The 16,515-nt window shown below is 41.2% G+C and overlaps 1 protein-coding gene across 1 annotated transcript in view; it reads right to left on the reverse strand.

Annotated features, from left to right (window-relative positions):
* LOC144819610 (uncharacterized) overlaps positions 1-16,515 on the reverse strand; it is a 1,262,544-nt gene that overhangs the window by 1,187,041 nt on the left and 58,988 nt on the right. Inside the window, exon 2 of the mRNA XM_078677431.1 lies at positions 15,290-15,373. The gene's annotated coding sequence lies outside the window, so the exon portion shown is untranslated. The remainder of the gene's footprint in view (positions 1-15,289; positions 15,374-16,515) is intronic.

The following is a 16,515-nucleotide window of genomic DNA, read 5'->3' on the forward strand; positions in this document are numbered from 1 at the left end:
ATGGCTCGGCTGCTGCAGTGATTTACATCTCATTTAGTGAGGCGGCCCCCTGCCTGCCCCCACTTTGACCAATACAATGGTCACATCAGGACCACCCTTGACCTCATCTGCCCTTATTTTGGGGCTCACTCAGACTGACGACACCACAAAGAATTCCTGGCAGACTGTGCCAAACCATGGCGCTTTTAAAAATAAGTATTTACAATGCAATTGGTCTCGCATTTGCGAAATGTTAAGGTAAAGGTATTGTTAATGAAAATGCCTTTTATTTATCTGTTTTCAAAACCAACACAGATAAAAGGTTTGTCATTTACAATGCCAATAGCTCAAAGTCTCGCAAATTCGAGACATATTCCACTGTAAATGCTTGTCCATGTTTGTGAAAAGCAAACTTTGACAATCTTGTATACCGAGCGCTGTTTAGTAAATTTGCAGTTAAAAAAGCACATACAAAGAAAATCACAGTATACACGTAAAAACAGCAAACAAAGCAAGAACTTACAATGTACAGAGAACACAAGGGGTTTCCATACAATTTATTATGATGTCTGTCCAACAGCACCGATCCTTATAAACATACTCATGAAGCAATGTACAAAATCTGCCCTGACACGTGATCAACGGTTATTGAACTGAACTAACGGACCCGGTTAGAAGCTTCAGGCAATGCAGTCATTAACAGCAAAGAAAAAGGTTTAAAAGGTGACAAAAACAAAAACCCAAGAGTAATGAACGTTGTCTAGCTGGATTTTGGCATAGGCTGGAAACAAAATGGAGAACATCTAAGTTCACTGCAGCTACATCTTAGGATTGGCATCTATTAGTGTATATTGATTTAAACTAGCATTTAACCAGTGCAAATCCCCTTCTTAATTACATACGTTTTTTATTTTATACATTTTGTATTTATCATATGTGCAATAATACAATAAACAACTGATAGGATGCAAATGGATCCAGTTTCCACCACTTCATACCAGTTCAAGTATAGCCATTTATAATTGTTCAAGTAGAATATTCACCACAGTCAGACACCTGACCACAGACTAACAATTTAAAGCTTAACAAAGGTTGTTTTTAAACAAGTTCTGACGATTCAGAAAACTACTGTATGAAATAATAATGTATTTGTTTACCGTGGTGAACACTCTGGCATTCCATACAGCACACAAGGTCTGACCCCTCCTGCCCCAGGAAACCCACACAAAGTAGTGAGCCATCAGCCACACATAGTGTGAATTACAAGTGTCTTTCAAGCCTAGCCTACAAAGCAACTCAGAGTCATTCCCTTCTACCTCGCCCAACGGGTAGTAGCTTTGAACCCCCTATTCGTTCCATGAGATCAGCTAACCATCATCCTTTCATCGCGAGAAGCCCTGTCTTGCCCTCCAATGTGCTCCCTCAAAGTTCTAACTCTTTCGACTACTCTGAACTCCTGTATGGAAATAAATGTCTTCCAAATCACATCAGGGGCACACTCTTCCTTACGTAATTCAATAAATAAATAACTTGGAACAAGCTTCCCCTATATCTTAGAGGTATGTCGAGCCTTATGGCCTTTCGAAAAACTTTAAAAACCTGGCTGTTTACTGATTAGCATGACACTGGTTCGATCCTCAGGCAAGATTTCACATAGCGCCAGGACACCTACGGGTAACAGTAGCGCTCAACAAATGTTATTATAATAATAATAATAATAATAATAATAATAATAACAACTCACCTCATTCAAGCTAGGCCTAACTCAACCTTCAACCTCCCACCACTAGCCTTGTCCTAAAATGTAAGTATGTATATATGGTATATAACAGTAAGTGCATTATCATTATTAGTATACTTGGACGTACAATGCTGCAATGCCTCAAAAACATTTTTTTTTACTACTGGCAGCTACACAAATACCTATCCTTAGCTTTAAAACTAAATAAAGTGAAAGCGCAATACAAAAATAAACACGCGGCCGGCATTGCCAAAGCCAGCTGGGGTAGCGCAAAACAACGACTGGCTTCGAAGCTGGCATCCCACAAGTGTATTTAAAGTAAACAGCAGGCATTATTAAAGCGAAAGCGCACATGGTGAGCTGCTACAAATACAAACAGGAAGGGTGCAGTGTCTATGCGCTCTGACTTGCCTGCTTCAGCAAGACTGGAATTAAGTAAATAGTGCATCCAATCTCTTAATGAAAGGTAGAGAGCAGGGACACATGAAAGAGGAGCAGTCCTGATGGGAGGTAACAACAGGAGACAGGGAGGGTCTAATAAGCTTATTAACAAACCAAAGCCCAACATTTACAAAGGACAGTCACAAAAGCCAATACAAACTTGGGGGGGGGGAGGGGGGAGTGGATGCAGCTTCAAATCTATACCTCAATACAGCAAGTCTCGGAGAGACAGAGCAAGCGATGCCTAGGCAAAACCTAAAAATAACTGTAGAAAACATTTGATGTCTTATCAGGTCTTATCGGCCGTTTTCCTTATTTTATTTTATAAAATGGGTAATGCTGCTCTGTCTGTGTTCAGGGTTGCGGTCTTCTTAAAAATACTGTTTATCTTTTTTAAGGATATGAAATAAAAAGCAGCCCTAGGTGTCTAGTTCTGTGACACCCGACCACCAGGGCCACTTGTGTACCCCATCCAAGGTGGGACTGTGAAAACAAATAGGCCCAGGCACCAAGGCAGGACTGGCGTAATGGGCATCGGGTGGGAGGCAGGAGGCTGGAGGGGTGAGAGACTGGTTTTGTTACTGGGGGCTGAAAAACCGGCCCTCAGTAACAAAACCAGCAGAACTTTCCAGCAGAATGTCCCACTTCTCACTCTCAAAAATTAAGTCACATCCAGGTGTTTATAACTGGGCACAATTGGGTTGTAGCTGAAGGCAGTGCAAGTTTATCTCAGTGGGGCAAAAGGCGTTAGGGGTGGGGGGGTGTGGGGGGGAGATGTGGCACTATGGCCATAGCTACCTAATTTGAAACTGGGAAACCAAGATCAGGCTTCGTGACCAGACCAGTCTCCTGAGGGAGCACATTCCCCTACTAGACCATAGAAGGCCTGGTCTCTTAGCACTAGCAGGTGGACCCTACCGGTGGCTAGGGCGGGTTAACCTTAAAGCCCTGTTCACCACAATCCATACTGAAGTTCACCTCCAGTTTGCAGGCAGGCCTGCAAAGCAACACACCTTGGATAAACCGAGGCTTTGTCACTGAGGTCACAGGACCCTTGAGGCCAGTCCGCCTCACCCATTGGTACCTCCGTTGGCTTTGTTCCAGCAGTAGTAGTGCAACTCACCAGGGATCGACAATGCAGGATTTGCACGCACACCAAACTAAGGGACCTATTTACGAGGACCTTGCATCATGTTTGCAACACGGAATGTGATAAATGCACAACACAAATCTCCAAGTCATACTTATGAAGCCACTCATAGCCACTTTGCATAGCTTTGAATAGTTTCATAAATATGGAGTAATGCGACACAGCGCAAATCGCCGCTTTGCCTTCCTCTGCACAAGGCTCACTTTGTGGTGGGTGCTACCATGCACCTCCCATGGTTTTTGATGCATTCCTAGATTTACAAGGACTTGTAAACCTGGGAATGTATGGAAATCTTACGCCTCCCCAAGGGAGGCACAACAAGGAGAAATATCTTTATTTCTCCCTGTTTTTTTCTCTTTCTATATGTGCAGCACATATAGAAAGAGGAAAAAGCCTCTCAGCATTGTTTTTGTGCAGGAAGGTGCTCCTTTCTGCACAAAAACAATCCTGTATGCAACAGGGTGCCTGCATTGGCGCTAGGCTGACGAAACAGCGCCAGTGCAGGGGGAAAAGACAAAAAGCGACCGTATTGGATGAATACGGTGCAATCCTGCCCTTTCCCTGTGATGTAGGGCAGCACAGCAAAAAAATGTGCTGCTCTGCCCTGCGCCACCATTCCCCTATATATGCCTCTAAATTCGCCAACTTCACGGTCTCTCTGCTTCTTGCACAGGCACTTTTAACATGTGCTGCCTGCTTCAGGGCCACTGCAATTATGCAGCAATAGAGTACAAAATTATGTTGCAGTGTTGACTTAATTATGCAGCAAAGAAAGGCTGAAGCGTAATGTGTGGTACATTTTTGGATTCTTTATTATTTTGACTTTTTTACACATACTAACAGTCTCTGCAAAACTTTTGCCTCATTAATACCAGTTTAACATACAAGTGCAGCAGTGACAACGGTGACCAGTCAACCTTTGTAAAGGGCCTTCTACTTGACAGCAACACAAGTCACGTGTTTTGATCTGTTTGAGCTACAAACAATTTTTACTTAGAACCATCAGATTATGCAACGTATGATGTACTATGTGGGAAATATGGCAGAGCTATAATTATGTGTAAAACATTTGCAAACTAGGGCATTTTGTCATTCATGTGCAGTCTCTGTTGGGTGGTATTTCTAGACACCTACAGTGCTTGGGAGAGACAAAGGATGAAGTTGCCTAATAGTATTTGCAGAGAATATTAGTCTGAAGGGGAGAAAATAACTGATTGAGATAATCCAAGGTCCACTACCTATTTTTAACTCTATCACTGTTTGAGTCTCATAATGTCAGAATTGATACATTTGCAAATCTCAGTGCTAACTAACTTGAGTAGTAATTTAACAAACTACTGATGTAATAATTGTTTCTCATTCATCTGATATTGCTAAAAGCATCTGCAAAACCAACATGTTTGGGTTGTTTTAGGTGTATATATTCATTTTTGAGTGCTATTTCTAGATACAATAACATGAAACCAGGACACAACTAAAGCTGGCTTCATGACATGTTATTGGAAGCACATAAAAAGGGAAACATCCTTTACAACGCAACTTTTACCACGCAGTGCCTTTACGACGCAACTTTTATAACGCAAACTATTACAACGCATTGCGCTGGGGGGCGCTCTAGGATAGGGAATAACTTTAATTTACTATCCAACACCTTCCCTAGTGTCCACGGGGACTGGAGTTGGAATAGTAAATTAAACTATTCACTATCCAGCACCCCAAAGCGCTATGCGTTGTAAAGGTTTGCGTTGTAAAAACCGCGTTGTAAAGGCATGCGTGGTAAAAGCATGCGTTGTAATGTCATACATCCACATAAAAAATATCAGACTCCAATTTTGCATTGACCGAGGGGCACAGAATGATGTAATCAACAGTGCTCCCCAAAACATTGGGGTTCTTGTCATAGGATTTAAACCCAAATTTTATGTTCAGAAATGGTTAGAAAAAGGGAGAAGTGCTGATGAAAGAAACTGCATGGCTCGGAGACAAATGGCGTCTGGTTCCACTAATAAGCATATTTGGGACATTCTGTGAATGAAAACGTATCCCACATTGTAAATGAATTTTAATGTCATTAACTCATATATTAAACCTCAAATAAACGTGTATCCATTGGTTGTATTAAATAATGTTATAAGCTGTAACTGGTCAGTGAAATGCCAAACACACTAAAAATTGGTATGTTTTGCCCTTTTTAGCCACATCTCTTGACTCCGCCCAATAACCCAATCCTCTGTTATTCCCGCCTCCTGATACTCCGCCCACAGTTCCCCTACTTTTTTCCCCACTTCGACCACTGTTATATGTCTTGCTTCGTTCCCTCACTCACAGATAGGCACAGGGCAGAAATCCTAAGAACAAGTCATTTGCAATGCAATATTTCTCGCATTTACGCGAGTTTGAGCTAATGACATTGCAAATAACAATGCCTTTTATTTTTGTTTACGTTTTAAAAACATAAATAAAAGGCATTGTCCTTCACAATGGCCAATAGCTTAAATTCGTGTAACTGCGAGGCCAAATGCTTGTTTTAAAAATGCTCTCCAATTCTAACGGTGGCTGCCCTGTTCAGCTTACATCCACTAGGAGAAATACAGATTGAGTTTCGTCTCTTCAGCTTGTGAACCAGTAAGTTTATTATTTTCTGAAATGCCCGATGGCTTGGTCCTCGAATAAAATATATAGCAATTAGAATACTTCACATATTTGTGTTTTAGTCACGTGGAGACGTCAAACCTAAATCCTTTAGTAAACTTTCGGTCTACCGGTGAACCAGAGGACAGGAGAAAAGATTCATTGCTCCTGCAGGTACGTGTTTAAACTTGTACGCACGCTTGCCATTTGTTTTTAAACTATTCCCTTATTGAAGGAGCCATACGCTTTCCTTATCATTTATAGACGTGATTAATCGCCAGCGACACGTCTTGCTCAATTCTAAAGCTACAAATAGAAAAGAAGATGCCTGGTGAAAAGCTGTACACTTGACTGTTGGAAGGTATGCGCTTGATAAAGTACGCGCGCTGACAGAAAAAAGATTAACTGTTTTTGCAGGCACGCGTTGTATCCTTCACTCGCGATTGTCATTAGATCTCGTAAATTACACATTACTAAATTGGTACATGCGCTTATTATTACTTTTTAGAGATGTGATTAGCAGCAATCTCTTGTGCAATCCTAAAAAGAAATATTGAAAACGAAGTTAACGAAAAGTTGAACATTTGACAGGCCAGCATTTTTTGAAGGTATGCCCTCAATACATTATTCGCTTTTTCGAAGAGTGGTTCCCCGGTAGTATACATGCTAAAATGAATGTGTCTGCTCTTATTTTTTAACTGTCAGACGCGACTAATTCCCTGAGCAAAACATGTTGTTTTAAAGATTTCATGGATAAAAAGAGAGGAGACAAGCAGCAGCTTTATAAATTATTGCGTCACAGGAACATGCCTTTTTTATCATTGGCTTATAGTAGATTTGATTCATTCTGCTGACTTAAAGACTAAAACGCATATACAATGTATGTTTCCCACAGCTCCTGCACCCCAAAAAAAGTTCTGATTTAAATACTCCACAAAAGATTCATAAGGGACTTCACTGATGGCAAAAAGCGACAACCGTGAGGTTTAAGTACTCGTGTTATATGGTTAGTTCACCAAAAGGGAGGCCCCTAAATATCCCATGTCTTTTTTTGTAGACTACACCATCTCATTCGAATATGAAGCCCTGATGAGAGCCCCTGGAGTTGACATGGGTCTCGAAACGCGTCTGCATTTTAAAATCACATTGAGGAAGAGCCATATGGTGGCTATTCACAGTTAGAGGGAATCATAAAGTCAATTTAACCCTAACTGTTTTCATTAATGTTCCCAATGTTGGGCATCCTCCTTCTATGATGAAAGGAATGTAATTTGAAGGGTTTGCCCCTGAATTAAGATTGGTGTATCGAAATCTGTTTTGTTTCACATGTATATACATGTTGTTGTTTGTATTTGTATTGTTAGTCACTCTTAAATGAACAAGTGTTTGTCTCTTATCATGTAGTGTAGTTCCTATTATCCCAATAGGCTCTGCGCATTGGAATAATATCTTCAATAGTATAGACGTAGGACTGGGGTTAACTAGGTCTTCTACTGACGATATTAGACTTAAAGTTTATGTGTGCCAGCTAGCTCAAAGTTCACTAGAAACTTTCTCGAATAGGCAAGGAGGAGTTTAACCTCCCTGGATAGACAAGAAGGGATTTAGTTTCTGACAACCATAGAACATGACAACTTTGCTCTCCCCTAATCAAGAGTATATCTCTAGAGTCGTGTGAAAACAAAAGACAACTTATTTTACTCAGTCAGTACGTGCATTCTTAGTTTCACCAGATTGTAGAGAAAAGGAAGAGACGGGCGTGTTCAATAAAAAGGTGTTATTTATTGATCAGTCTCTTTTCTCGTACAAGAGAAATGAATCGCTATTATTGCAATACTTATAGTTAAGTAAAGTGCATACAGTAAAAGCAGAATTATAAAATAATACTGTAAAAGCATTGATATGGTTTTTTAGCCATATGATACTTTAAAATGGATAAAATAGATACATACATATATACATTGACTAATCGTACTCAACTGGTGCTTCTAACTACGCCTACCCCGGTGTACCTGACCTAAGCCTAATACGTGGGCGGGAGTAGATAAGTAGCAGTTTAAGTTAAGTTTGCTTTGCCAAGGGTCTGACTCAAGAATTCTCTGTAAGGGGTTATTCAGTTCAGTACCTGGGATTTAGAAGGCTGGAGGGCTGGTATCTCTATCTCAGGACTTGATATCCCAGCTGCCTGCGAGGGCGGCTGGAAACGCCGGAGCTGGATTTCTCGGCAAGAGAAAAGGCAGCGTCTCTCTCTCAGCGCGTCAAAAGGGAGGGGCAGCGTCCGTGGGCTTTCTGCATCAGCTGGGCTCCTCGGCAAGTCGCGCTGCTCCAATCTCGTCACCACCACCGTGTGTTGCTTAGGGCAATGTCGGTAATATTTATACCTGAAAGGTGCCGAGATTGATGTAAGGATGGACATAAATACGTCAATAAGGATGTCATAAGAACTGGTCGTTCTTACATTCTTTACTGGAGTTCTTGGCTAAATCAAAACAATAGCTGCGGGGGATTTCCCAGGTTGCTGGAGGTTTGATTTGTTTTGAGAACTCGGTATGCTTTCTATGGGGGCTGGAGGAATAGTGCTTGCCTAATGTGATAGCATGCGCTATGACCTAATCAGAAAACGGGTTTCTGTGCCGTTGTATGGCTACTATTGATTTATTAACCGGACAAGGGTCAGAAACAGGAATATCGATACAGTTCCCATAGGAAATACATCACAATCAGACTATTTGAAAAAAAGAAAAATATTTATAAAATTAGATATTAATAGGTTACATAAATAACCAGATCTAGTTGGATTGGTTCTAGAGATCTTTGATTCAACTTGTGAGCAGTTAAATTAAGGAGTAGCCGGGTCCATTGTTGTGTACTATACATCCCACTTTGCAGAATTGTACCTCATTGCGTATATTAGCTGAGCGCCTGGAATAATCCCTGATCTAAAAACCCTTGTCTCAAGTACATTTCCCTTTAGTCACAGGGCAGGCTGACGTAACACTTTACGATTATTCAACTCAGAAGTAGCTTTTTCTTTTTTCTGTTCAAGAAATCATGGAGGGGAACAAAGCTGCTGAAGGGCTTTTTGAGAATTTAGCTAGAGGCGTATCTACCCATACTGCCTCCACTAGTGGTAACCCAACTCGCAAAGAGGGATTAAAAGATAAATTTGTAAAATTAGAAGGATTGAAAAAACAAGAGAATTCAAAATGGTGGGACGGCACCACCTTAAAACAGTACCTGTGATTAAAGTGTATCCCTAGAGGGGTCAGAGCGCAAATATTTCCCACTTACGATGATCTGGATTTAGATCTGTTAGAAAAATGGAAGGAAGCGCTCACCTGTAATTCTAACACCCTCATGGACATCTTAATAGAAAGTGCAGAGCGAAAAGTAACCAAGTTTCAATCTGAAATTGCTTCCCTAGAACAGGAAATTAAAGATCTAAACTTACCAGAAGCAACAACAAAGAATTATGCTATTCTTGAGGGCATTATGGTCAAGCACCAGAATGAAATCAAGAATAGAAAAGCTAAACAGCTTAAAAGAGATGAGGGGGATTACAAGGAAGGCAGGGTGTTCACCTATGCCAGAAAATACGACTCTCTAATTGGTAGAACACCTCAAGGTGACCAAACGAACAAAACAGGTACTGGACAGAGTTCCATCTCCTCTAGCTTGAGTTCCCTAAGTGCCATTAGCGTAAGTGAAAGTGAAACAGACAACTTAGAAAGCACTGGTCCAAACAACTCCTCTTTTTTAAGGGAGGTGCAAAGAATCAGGAGAGGCAACAGAACGCCCACACCACAAGTAAGACTAGATCCAAAACCCGTAGAGGTCGCAGGGCGGGATACCGAGGATTACAAAAGAAAGCTGAGATCCGGGGCAGCGAAGAGCAAGTAGAGGATAATGATAAAGAAGTTCAGGTCATAAACCCCTCTTCTAAACCACTCACCCCAGATATGATTTCCCTCCTTAGCAAGGGTCTCAGTTTTAACCCTCATGCACCAGGTGACATCTGTAGACTAAAGGTGGATCTTTTCAAACTTGTGAGAAGTCTCAAAATAAAGAAACATTTTGCTTGTAATAAATCTATGAATAAAGATGTCAGAAACATTCCTACGGAATTTGGGTCTGATGTGTTAACTATTAATGATATCTAGGCAACACAACTGCTTCTCTCACTCACAGATTATGAACAGTCACCCTATGATATTGATTTACTACTAGAGGAAATCAACATTGAGTCTGATTTCAGCATAGTTAGTGGTCTAAAATCTAAATCCAAATGAATACCCACTCTCCCTGGGGGAAATGCCATTGATAATTTTCACAGGCGAGTTTTGGAAGACATAGACAGATTGGACAACTATCGAACCAGAAACACTTTCAGATTTAAAGACAATCTCGGACAAGGTGAACGCATAACACTGAGGACTTTGAGTAACGATCCTGAAATCCTGATTAGAGAGGCCGACAAAGGTGGATATGTTGTGGTCATGAACCAGGGTGACTACAACAATGAGATTCTTACCCAACTTAGTGACCAGACCGGTTATGAACGTCTGACTTACAATCCAATAGGACCACTTACTATAGAGATAAATAAGAAACTTGACGCATGGCATACAACAGGACTGCTAAATGATGATGAATTTCTTTATCTCAAGGTTTTCAGACCCACCTACCCTTGGCTATACACACTTCCCAAAGTCCATAAACACCTCCCATTCCCTCCAGGGAGATCTATAGTGTCAGGGATGTGGGGGCCCAACGGAGAGGATTGCAGAATATATTGATCTGTTCCTTGGCCCTTTGGTACGCAATCAACCGTCGTACATACAAGACACAAAACATATTCTCAGTCTGCTGGCTGATTTAGAATGGCAACCGGGCACCATTTTGGCTACCCTAGACATGGTGTCACTGTACACTAGCATTAGACCTGATTTGGGAATGTGTGCCATTACACGACTCCTACGCAACAGACCAGCAACCCAATACCAACACACTAACATGCTAATTTCAATGATGGAGTTAGTGCTCCAGAACAACTTCTTTATGTTGAACAAGCACTGGTACAGACAGACAAGGGGAGTGGCCATGGGGTCAGAAATTTCCCCCTCATTTGCAAATCTCTTTATGGGTACACTGGAGGCTGACTTAATCTGGGGAGAAAAGGGAGCACCATGGATCGATTCCATAATTTTTTGGGGTTGATACATCGCCGATTGCCTCCTGTTATGGTCAGGCACACAAGGTCACCTAGAGGAATTTTTCACCTTTCTCAATGCTAATACATGGAAGATGCAATTCACCATGGAGTCTAGCACTGCAAGAATTGAGTTTTTGGAGTTGGAGTTGTACGTCAAAAATAACCAACTTCTTAGGAGGCGGTTTAGGAAACAAACCGCATGCAATGCAGTGCTTCACGCAGAGTGTTCACATCCTGTACATCAGATCAACTCAATACCTTACAGTGAATTCTTAAGAGCGAAAAGAAATTGCAGCGAGGACACAGAATTTAAAAGGAACATCACAAACTTGAAACAGAGATTCATAAGGAGGGGTTACTCATCGAGAACTCTCAGCAAAGCTGAGTACAGACTTGCTGAGGTACGCAGGGAGGACACACTGATCACACAAGCCCGCAAGCCACAACAGAAACAACCAACAAGGATGATTACGGAATTTAATGATCTACACAATCAGTTAAGAAAGGGCTTCACAAGACATTGGGGCATTTTAGAGTCTGATAAAGCCATTAAGGAGTTTGTCTGTGATTATCCACAAATCACTTTCAGAAAGGGAAGGCCATTAAAAAGCGACTGAGTCCGACTGTACCACGCACAATCACAATAACCATTTGTCTCAGACCGCACACTTTGGGGTTCTACAGATGTGGTTTTTGCAGTATGTGCAGGTGGGCTAAACATGGCTACACACAATTTAAAGATTTTGCAGGCAGGAAGTATGACATTAGGGGTAACATTAACTGCACCACCAAATTTGTCACCTACATCATCGAATGCCCCTGTGGGAAAATCTATGTTGGCAACACCATTAAACCGCTTAAGGAGAGGATAATGGAGCACGTCAGAGCCATACACACAGGGGTTCCGAAATACCCAGTAGCACTACATGCAGCAACTTGTCCTTCACAGGGGGTGGGTAAAAATGTATTGTTTTACGGCATTGAGGTAACACAGTCCAATATTCGGGGTGGCAATAGGGAGCTTAGACTGAGAAGAACTAAGGCGATGTGGATCATGCATCTACCTACAGTAGAACATGGCCTCACTTTTGACCATGAGATGCAATATTTCTTGGGGAATTGACCCCAGAACTACCTGTACCCAGAGTGTGATCTTCTTAGCATAAGATCATCACTTTCCCTCTCGATAATATCATACTAACTCACATTGTCGAACATAACAACGGGTTTTGTGGTGCACACAGAGATGGAGATATGTTTTTCTGCATAGGGCCCATGGAGATGTCACCATGTCCCTATGCTGTTCTCATTATCACCATGTGTAACCTGTTTCTTATCTGAATATATTCCAAAGAAAATAGTTGCGATGCAATCTAACCAATTCAACTGTATTTGCTTCTAATGTTTTTTATGTTTTGAAACGTTTTTGTCCATATAACTTGACTGTTGCAATCGAAGCATATTATCGCACCTGTTGGTTGACATCCCATGTATACTGTCTATGTTCCTTTAAAGGCAACCAATCATTTGTGGCTCTTCTCCCTTGCTGCACGGCATAATGAATGTTTTCTTACTGACTCGCTTTATATCTATTCCTCCAAGTCATCTTCCGGGAATTATATGCGGATTAAGTCCATCCATTTTTACTGTGATTGCTAATGTACGATTTTTTATGTTCTCTTAAGGGGTGACCCTCTATGGGTTGTTTCCTCCCCTCGCTTTATGACACAATGATTATGTGCTTACTATCTTGAATATATCCTTTCTTCTAGTTGTTTTCCTCAATCATGTATAATCACTTAAATGATGAGTTTGTCCAGTTTCACCGTGACTTCATAATGTACAATTGACCTATGTATCTGTCAAGGTATCAGTCCATCACGATAGAAATTATTCACACACCACATTTATTTTGCTTATGTACGCACTGACACCGCGTTTCCACTATTCTGACTAAGGCTATCTTTTCTATCTTTAGAGCGTGTCTTTTCCGTCCTATGTGTTTTTAACAAAAGCTTTTAGAATTATGTTCTTCGACGGCCGCAGAGCTAATTTGTAGTTTGCATATAATTGGATATGATTACCAGATTCTCGACATAAGTTTTCACTTAGTGTTTTTCTTGGACAGCTATTTCGGATCACAAAGTGGTACTAATTTTATTAGATTTAATTACTAACATTGATTCATGTTAACGCTAGTCTTTCCCCGTTGACTGCTGGGGTTACTGAACCGGCATATAGACTTACTCCAGAGGTGCAGCTTTTACTAAGGAAGCCAAAAGGGGTTAGCGCTCTAGCTCTTGCTACATTACAGCATACGAGCAGGTCGGCCCATGAGTTGTATTCACTTCTGGGTTCAGCTTTCACTAGTCCGCTACCTGGAACAGAGTGACGCATCGTGGGGGCTGCGTGGTGTTCTCTTAAACTAAGGTAAGATCACACGCAGTTCTCTCCATAAAGATTTTCTCAGTGTCGGAAACGAAGCTTGGATCAGGCGATCCTTACTGATTTAGGTCACGTTTGTTTCTAGAGTGGATTTTTTGCGAACAACTGAACAGACTCGTTGGCTATATTCAATACTCCCCCACGATGTAGAGCCTTTCTGCAATACTTGCACAAGGTAGATAACGGGTGTCTGTGCTGAATAGTTTATTTTCGTTTAAAGTGGAGTTTTGTTTTTGTGGCGCTCGCTAACCGTTGTTCTCCATCCTTATTCATGTCTTTTTACAGTACAGTTACCCCACACGATTAACACTTGCAGACCACTTTTTTAACACTGGTAAGCGCTGTAATTGGCCTCTGATTTCATTCTGTTCTACGGACTGTTCTTGCGTGGCTCGTGGAGTCATTGACATAAGGTTACAACCACACTTTCTCTACCCCCCTTTTTTTATTAGTTGAACCTGAGTATTTTGCCTTGACTGCATTAGCCCGGCCGGGTTGCAATTATCACCGGCTGATCAGGGAGCATCTTAGTGATAACGGTTTCTGGTTTTCTACCACTTCCTGTCTTTCTGGACACAATGAGGTGTATTCACCCTTTTGTCTTCCTCTTTTTCTTTGTTCTATTCGGACTAATCTCTCTCTTTCTATTCCCCATCTTACTCAAATCTCCGTAACACATTAAACTCTACGTTGCGGAATCTTCTTTTTTACTTTTCCGTTCTATGTGCTCTTTATCTCATTTCCCTCACAGATTACCCTGACCAAATTCATGCTACACAGGTATCATTCTAACCCCATACTTTGATTTTTTTTACGCCTTTCACTCATACGCCACACGCTCGGTAACTTCACTATGCACTACTTAGATCATCTTACTTCTCATGGACTGATTCTCGTATTCTTTGTAAACACCCCGATTCAACTGACACCGATTGTCACCCTTTGGGTAACCCATGAGTCACCCATGCAATGCTGCATGTTTCACTTTAGGTTGGTTGGGTTTCCACGTGTGCGTTAGTCACTCCAACAAGATCTGACAGGGCTTAATTTGTAAGCCTACTTCTTCTATTGTGAATACAATAGTGTCTGTATCACCTGTATTCCTTGTATCTATTCCCAGCCCTGAAGAAGTAGCAGAGCAATTCTCCTTATTGTGACGAAACACGTGTCGGCTGGCTTGTTCACCGTTCATTGAGTCTGGCAAGGAATTAAAAAACTGAACTTTACACTAACATCATTTCAAGACTGTTCCTTCCATCTGGAGAATACCTTTTGTTTCTATGTTAACCAGTGTTTACATTGACTTGATTTTCTCTTATGTGTGCCTAGGCGCTTGGTTTTTCACTGCTGTGTACTACTTATTTCGGCCCCACCTGGCTACTGTCTTTTGGGCCAAACTCCCCTTTTTGCTCTTAGTATCCCAGGAAATGGCTGAATCAAACTTGGAAAACATGCCCAGAAACTTTCTGTCTGGTGCACTGTTAGTGCCCTAAGAATACCCTTCCTGCGAATCCCACTTACAGGCTTGTCCACGGCCTTTCCATCTAGTTTTCTAAACACATTGCCAGACAAAATCTTGGGAGAATTCAGTGGGATTAGGATAGGTTAGGTATGTGGTGGCTATTTTGGATGACAATCCCCTTGACTTTCTTTATCCTTGAAGGAAGCTTCTCCTCAAAGGAGCACTTACTCAAATGCAGAACCTCGTCACTGGAACCACCTGAATCCTCACAATCTTCTGTGACTCCACACAGTGCAGGCACTGGGTCAGGACCTTAGAAAGGAGAGACAACAAAGGCATTAGAGGTTTGTTTTTTCCACTGCACTTGCAATTAACACTGAGTATCCACAGCAAGCTTGCTTAGACCACTGAACAATAGAACCATTTAAGAAAGCCATTTATCAAACCAAAGGAACCCTAACAAATTCAAAGTAAATAAAGTTGTCGAAGTCTAACCCATCCAAAAGAAGTTGTGATTTAGAATTCCACATTTCAATTAAGCAAACAATAAAATATTTGTGTTTTGTATGACAGCTACTTGGGAGTAACAGCTATTAAATTCAAAGAAAGGACATTCTCAGAAAAGTAGAAACTCTGGGTAAGTAGAAGCTGACTTGTCAACCATATGTATAGTCTAAGGATTATGTATATCATAATGGACAATATCCTTGAATTGTATTAAGCATTTTTTGTATTCTATGCAGCACTCAGAGAACTGCTGAGGAACAGTCAATTAGCATGAAAATGGGACAGGCCCAGGGAACGTAGGAACAGCTGAGAAAAGAGTCATCCCAAAACCAGTGGCGGCTGATGGAATTTGTAAGTGATTGATCATAAAACTAGTCAACACATGTTTTCATGCTAGCGACCGTAGGAAGTGTACTCAAAATTTTCTAGGGATTTGGAACCTCCCCACCCAGAGAAAAGTTCTTTAAAAACTTGGTGTTAAATAGTACATTTACCACCACAATTTTCTAAAATAAATGGATCAAAACAAAGTTCTTATTGGCATCTTATTGCTGTCAACGCCACATGCTGCTGCTAGGCTCTATGCTGTACACTGTGAGAGTAAAGTGCATTTACCACAACATTCGTACAGCCAGCGATAACTAAAAACATTAAAATTGCAAATGCAAAACTCCAAACACTAGAACTCTTCAGGCTTTCCTTTCTGTGCACAACACTGAACACTCTCTACATGAAATTAGTTTGCACTGAAATGTACCTGTCGGGCACTTCCCACCAGCCAAGGTTTCGCATGAAGCCAAAGGTAGCATGGAACTATATCATCAAACTGAGACTGCCCGCCAAGCGCAACAGTGCGATTGGGAACCGAGGCGGAGCAAACAAGCACATTAATATGCAGTTGTCGCGTTATCTATGTGTTTAAGTTCATTAGCATACCAGCAATGTAT

This window comes from Lissotriton helveticus, chromosome 2_1 (assembly GCF_964261635.1).
Source record: "Lissotriton helveticus chromosome 2_1, aLisHel1.1, whole genome shotgun sequence".
NCBI classification, from domain to species: Eukaryota; Metazoa; Chordata; class Amphibia; order Caudata; family Salamandridae; genus Lissotriton; species Lissotriton helveticus.